The sequence below is a fragment of the Palaemon carinicauda genome, chromosome 3 (assembly GCF_036898095.1).
Source record: "Palaemon carinicauda isolate YSFRI2023 chromosome 3, ASM3689809v2, whole genome shotgun sequence".
In the NCBI taxonomy this organism is placed as follows: domain Eukaryota; kingdom Metazoa; phylum Arthropoda; class Malacostraca; order Decapoda; family Palaemonidae; genus Palaemon; species Palaemon carinicauda.
In genome coordinates, this window is record NC_090727.1 from 86,090,832 (window position 1) to 86,098,331 (window position 7,500).

Sequence of the window (7,500 nt, forward strand, 5' to 3'; positions counted from 1 at the left end):
ATGAGTCCTAATCACGGCGGAGAGTTCAGGAGATTGAATCATGTTTCCCGAAGGACATTAGTCAGTAACAAGGTGTTTGAAGCATCCTCCGGTATTTAAGTCTTGAATAAATAAGTTATCGTCTGTCCACTTTCATTCTTAATCGAAATCATTCAAAGGCACCACTTAGTGTTCCATGTTATATTATGGTCATACATATATATATATGTATATATATATACATATATATACATACATATATATATATATATATATATATATATATATATATATATATATACACACACACATATAGACTTGTGTTGGCCAGGGCACCAGCCACCCGCTAAGAGAGTTATGGGGTCCTTTGAGTGGCCAGACAGTACTACATTGGATCCTTCTCCCTGGTTACGGTTTATTTCCCCTTTGCCTACGCACGCACACACACACACAGAATAGTATGGGCTATATTTAAATATTTTCCTCTGTCCTCTTACATCTGACAACACTGAGATTACCTAACAATTCTTCTTCACCCAAGGGCCAAGGGGTTACTGCACTGTAATTGTTCATTGGCCACTTTCTTCTTGGTATGGGTAGAAGAGACTCTTTGGCTATGTTAAACACCTCTTCTAAAAAAGGACAATCTAAAAGCAAACCATTGTTCTATAGTCTTAGGTAGTGCCAAAGCCTCTATAGCATCATGGACTTCCACTGTCTTGGGTTAGAGTTCTCTTGCTTGAGGGTACACTCAGGCACACTATTCTGTCTTATTTCTCTTCCTTTGTTTTGCTATAGTTTAAGGAGATATTTATTTTAATGTTGTTACTATTCTTAGAATATTTTATTTTTCCTTGTTTCTTTCCTCACTGGGCTATTTTCCCTGTTGGAGCCCCTGGGCTTATAGCATCCTGCTTTTCCAACTAGTGTTGTAGCTTAGCAAGTAATATATATGTATGTATATATATATATATATATATATATATATATATATATATATATGATTTTACACATGCATTACATTAAGGGCCAACAACCTTTTGGAAAATTAAGATTTTTAATAACCTTTTTTTTCCCATAATAACTAGAAATAGTAATCTTATGTCATACTAGCCTGGGTAGCACATCGGCAGGAGACTTTTTAGATCTTGCTGAACAGTAGCGCTGTCACTTACGTCAAACAGAATTAATCCTGAATAAGACGAATTGACTCACAAAAGGCCAATCATAAAGAAAATATTATTAACTAGATCTGAACGTATTCTATCACAGCAGAAATGCACGGCCACCCAAGCTTACATTGCACTTTATGCGAGATACACACACACAGATATATATATATATATATATATATATATATATATATATATATATATATATATATATATATATATATATATATATGTATATATATATATATACACACACACAAACACACATATATTAATACACATGCATAAAAAATATCTATATATATATATATATATATATATATATATATATATATATATATATATATATATATATATATATATATATGTGTGTGTGTGTGTGTGTGTGTGTGTGTATGTGTGTGTGTGCGAGTGTGAGTATAAGCGAAGAACGAAGATATACTTCAGAAGCTTTTGCGGTCTAAAAAGAATGCATTAGGAAGGTCTAGAAATAATATGCTATTTATGCTACAACAGTCTTATCGTCAACATTTCATGTCTTTTGTCTCTTTTCGTAAATGGGTCGACATCGCAAATAATAAAGATCACGCCAATTCTAGAAGAGACGGTACGAACTCATCATATGTCGGTCTTGTAAAACATAACTAAAAAGAACATTGGGTGAAATGACAAACATTTTTGTCAAGAGTAGCTTGCGATAACATATCTTTTCTATGATCTTGACCTCATTTTTGAGTGCATATTATGAAAATGTGCTTTATGCCAGGCGTACATATGTTCTTGTAACTTTATACTGTCGAAAATAAAGGAATAAAACATTTAAATGTAAACGTTTTTGCTTTAAAACTAAATAATGGTAATAGCATTTACACAAACACATGATAATACTGCGTAAATTATCTCTGTGAACAAAGTTAAATATCCTAAAACACATTTCAGTTGTATAATTCACTGATAGTGTAAATATAATTCCCTTCAATGAGTTATCTATTTTAAAGTGATTGCGTTATTCTTTGTATTAAATGCACAAAACAATTATAGCAAATAAAAATATACCATATTATAACATAAATGTAATAAATACAGATGAGTATGTATATAATAAGGACACAAATAAGTTAACATAACAGCAAACGCAAATGGTCAAAGGCTTTGAAAGAATAAAACAAAAGCCATTAACTGGCGCCACAAATCCCCTACTCTACTCCGCTCCTGGGAAAGACTCCAAGTACTGCAGCAATGGACCCACTTCGAGGCCGAGCATGCACTTGTTGACCTTGATTCATACAAACTTGAATTCTGACAGACATATATATGAACTAAAGTACACAAATGCTTGAGCTGTTTTTTACAGAAACATGTGAAACAGAATTTTAAAAAAATGCGTGAATAAATTTATTAAGCAGATTTCAACATATATATATATATATATATATATATATATATATATATATATATATTCATATACATATATGTATATATATGCATATATATATATATATGTATATATTGTATATATATGTGTATATTGTATATATATGTGTATATTGTATATATATGTGTATATTGTACATATATGTATATATATGCATATATATGCATATATATATGCATATACATGCATATATATATGCATATATATGCATATATATATATATGCATATATATGCATATATATATATATGCATATATATGCATATATATATGCATATATATGCATATATATATGCATATATATGCATATATATATGCATATATATGCATATATATATGCATGTATATGCATATATATATGCATATATATGCATATATATATGCATATATATATATATGCATATAATATATACATATACATATACACATATACATATACATATATGCATATGTATGTATGTATGTATGTATGTATGTATATGTATATATTTGTTTATATAAAGAAACATCAGCAAATGCAGCCGTTTTTAGACCACTTTTGGACAATGGCCTCAGAATTGTCCTTTTTTATATTTGAGGTTTGGCCAGTTTTTATCACCATGACTGGCCACTGCAGATTATTATTATTATTATTATTATTATTATTATTACTTCCTAAGCTACAACCCTAATTGGAAAAGCAGGATGCTATAAGCCCAGGGGCTCCAACAGAGAAAATAGCTCAGTGAGGAAAGGAAACAAAGAAAAATAAAATATTTTAAGAAGAGCAACGAGATTAAAATAGATATTTCCTATATAAACTATAAAAACTTTAACAAAATAAGAGGAAGGGAAATATGATAGAATAGTGTGCCCGAGTGTACCCTCAAGCAAGAGAACTCAAAACAGTGGAAGACCATGGTGCAGAGGCTATGGCACTATCCAAGATTAGACAACAATGGTTTGATTTTGGAGTGTCCTTCTCCTAGAAGAGCTGCTTACCATAGCTAAAGAGTATCTTCTACCCTTACAAAGAGAAGAGTAGTCACTGAACAATTACAGTGCAGTAATAAGAATTGTTTGGTAATGTGTGTTGTCAGGTGTATGAGGACAGAAGAGGATGTATAAGGAATAGGCCAGACTATTCGGTGTATGTGTTAGGCAAAGGGAAAATGAATACTAACAGGAAACTACCCATATATCGGTCGCCCTGAATAGTGTGACGTGCCAAGAGTAGGTTGTGGCTCAAAGGCGAGATGAAAGCAACTGAATAACTTTATTACACATCGATTTTGAGGTACATTACTTGTAGCATTAGAGGCTCTTTGACCTCTCTTTTTAGGTGCCTTATTTATAGCCTTAGGGGCTTTTTTTACCTCGATTTTGAGGTGCATTACTTCTAGCATTAGAGGCTCTTTGACCTCTCTTTTTTGGTGCCTTATTTATAGCCTTAGGGTTTTTTTTTACCTCGATTTTGAGGTGCATTATTTCTAGCATTAGAGGCTCTTTGACCTCTCTTTTTTGGTGCCCTATTTATAGCCTTAGGGACTTTTTTTTACCTCGATTTTGATGTGCATTACTTCTAGCATTAGATGCTCTTTGACCTCTTTTTTGGTGCCTTATTTATAGCCTTGGGGGCTTTTTTTACCTCGATTTTGAGGTGCATTACTTCTAGCATTAGAAGCTCTTAGACCTCTATCTTTAGGTGCCTTATTTATAGCATTGAGGGCTTTTTTACCTCGATTTTGAGATACATTACTTGTAGCATTAGAGGCTCTTTGACCTCTCTTTTTAGGTGTCCTATTTTTAGCATTAGGAGCTTTTTTACCTCGATTTTGAGGTGCCTTACATTTAGCATTAGAGGCTCTTTGACCTCTCTTTTTAGGTGCCTTATTTATAGCATTAAGGGCTTTTTGACCTTGATTTTGAGGTACATTACTTGTAGCATTAGAGGCTCTTTGACCTCTCTTTTTATGTGCCTTATTTATAGCCTTGGGGGCTTTTTTTTTACCTCGATTTTGAGGTTCATTACTTCTAGCATTAGAGGCTCTTTGACCTATCTTTTTTGGTGCCTTATTTATAGCATTAGGGGCTTTTTTACCTCGATTTTAAGGTGCATTACTTTTAGCATTAGAGGCTCTCTGACCTCTCTTTTTAGGTGCCTTATTCATAGCATTAGGGGCTTTTTTACCTCTATTTTGAGGTGCCTTACATTTAGCATCAGAGGCTCTTTGACCTCTCTTTTTAGGTGCCTTATTTATAGCATTAAGGGCTTTTTGACCTCGATTTTGAGGTACATTACTTGTAGCATTAGAGGCTCTTTGACCTCTCTTTTTAGGTGCCTTATTTATAGCCTTAGGGGCTTTTTTTACCTCGATTTTGAGGTGCATTACTTCTAGCATTAGAGGCTCTTTGACCTCTCTTTTTTGGTACCTTATTTATAGCATTAGGGGCTTTTTTACCTCGATTTTGAGGTGCATTACTTCTAGCATTAGAGGCTCTTAGACCTCTAAATTTAGGTGCCTTATTTATAGCATTAGGGGCTTTTTGACCTCGATTTTGAGGTGCCTTACATTTAGCATTAGAGGCTCTTTGACCTCTCTTTTTAGGTGCCTTATTTATAGCCTTAGGGGCTTTTTTTACCTCGATTTTGAGGTGCATTACTTCTAGCATTAGAGGCTCCTAAATCTCTATCTCTAGGTGCCTTATTTATAGCATTAAGGGCTTTTTTACCTCGATTTTGAGGTGCATTACTTCTAGCATTTGAGGCTCTTTGATCTCCATTTTCAGATGCCTTATTTATAGAATTAGAGGCTCTTTGACTTCTATTTTAGGAGCCTTATCTATAGCATTAGGGGCTTTTTGACCTCGATTTTGCAGTCCATTACTTTTAGCATTAGAGGCTCTTTTACCTCTATTTTTAGGTGCCTTATTTATAGCATTAGGGCCTTTTTTACCTCTATTTTTATGTGCCTTATTTCTAGCATTTATTTTGCAGAGTGAAAACCAAGTTTGATCGTTGCAACATTTTTACTTGGGACGGTTGCGGAATTTCTTTGGGGTTAAATCGCCAAATGAACTTGTTGCAATGCAGGATGCCTTAAGTTTTAGTTAATCCCTTAAAGAACATTGCGACAGTTGATAATTCTATTCATGACAAAAGATGTTATATTGGATAATGGTAAGGATAGTTTTTAGCATTGTTGATTAATCTGCAGTCCAGCTCCTAGAATAATTTTAAAGTGAAATACCAAACATTAAAGTTAATATAATCTATACTTTAGCCTAGCTTAGGCTAATTCTATATACTCAGTTATGAGCAGCTTGCTTCTGATTTGTCATTGAATCACCCATTGAATGAGATCTATTTTCTTTCCCCACCAGTATGGATAGTTTTGTCTTTAAATTGTTTTTTTGGCTCGGCCATGTCATCCTGATGGAAGGTTCCTTTAGGTAGCTTTCTAAGGGACATTTACTACATTGATAACTCCCAGAGAATTAACCGAAGGTCTCCAGAATTCTAACTCCTGGCGCGAGTATCCATAATATAAATTTAAGGATATCGCATATCAAGGGATGTAATTTTAGATAGAACACATAGCAATCTTCACCCCGAATAGATTAAACTCATTGAGGGGGAAGAGTGGCGAACGAAAGGGGAGCCATTTTCTTGGTACCTGGTGGACCTCCTATCCGTACTACTACCGGCCATCATTCCTTTCTCTGTAGCATTTACGCTAAGTGCGCTCCCAACCTTTTCCCGGTGTTCGTTACGGATTACAGGAATATTAATAATGCAATCTCCAGCATAATCTTCCTCTGGAAAGTTGAGTATTTATTCTTTCCTGTGTATAATTTTAGGCTCCCTTCTAACAGTTAAATTTGTATAATTTAAGCAGTGTTTGGTAGAGTGTAGCCAAAACCGGAGGCGGCCATTTTAAGACCGCTGTTGCACATTATTATTGCATTTTATTTAGTCAGTAGAGCGACATTCCCGGTATTTAGCTATAAATTTAGCTAGTTAGGCTAATTATACTAGTGAAGATTGTGCATACAATATTATTTTATTCCTCTAACTAAATGTGACTTTACTTTTTGTATACGCTCGGGGCCCCGGCGGTACAAACCATGGCCGCAGTCCCCACCCGAGTTAGGCTAGCCTAACAAGTATATGTATACGTTAGTAAAGTAATTCCCCATGTTTAACCTTGCCCTATCGTTCCTTATTAATTTGGATGGCGACATACATCCCCTAGGATTTATGGATAATGTTCGATATATATTCTCTAAACCCTTCCTCCCTCCCTGAGCCGCCAGCAACCCCTATCTTCCATCATTGCTGTTGAGTAGAACTCCGACTTGACCTAGATAGTAATAACACAGTCTTTCTTCTTTGCCGCTGAGTACTCCGGCTTGGAGGTTAGATGGTAATTCAGGGTGCCCTGTCTTGCAGCTGACAATGTCACCGACAGGGGAATCTTTGTTCCTCTGCCGCCCACGACGTCATCGGCACAGGAAGCCATGCTTCCTTAGTTCACGGTCGAAGGTAGGCGGCATACCTGCCGCCACCTTTCTCCCCTGTGAACTATAAGACCCTTCCCCCTTCCCCCTCTGTTCTTTAGTGTCGGCCTAGCCGTCTCAACATTCTCTCGCCGGTACTCAGTCATCTCAGCTTGCCGGGTTGACTGTGTTGCCGGCCAGGACCCTACCGGCGGCGGTTAGGTAGCCACCTCGGTCACATTCCCCTTATGTCCTTCTTTCACTTTGAGTGAATCCCCCGGGGGGAAAGACTGAGCCGGCCCTGACGGCTGCCGGTGGGAAACCCAACATACTGTTGAGAATTCTTCAGCCCCCTCTTGGTCTGCTATCCACAAACCTTGCAGCCTGCAGTATAGCCAGCGGAAGACTTTAGTGGATGGATGGAAGCTAGAATCAA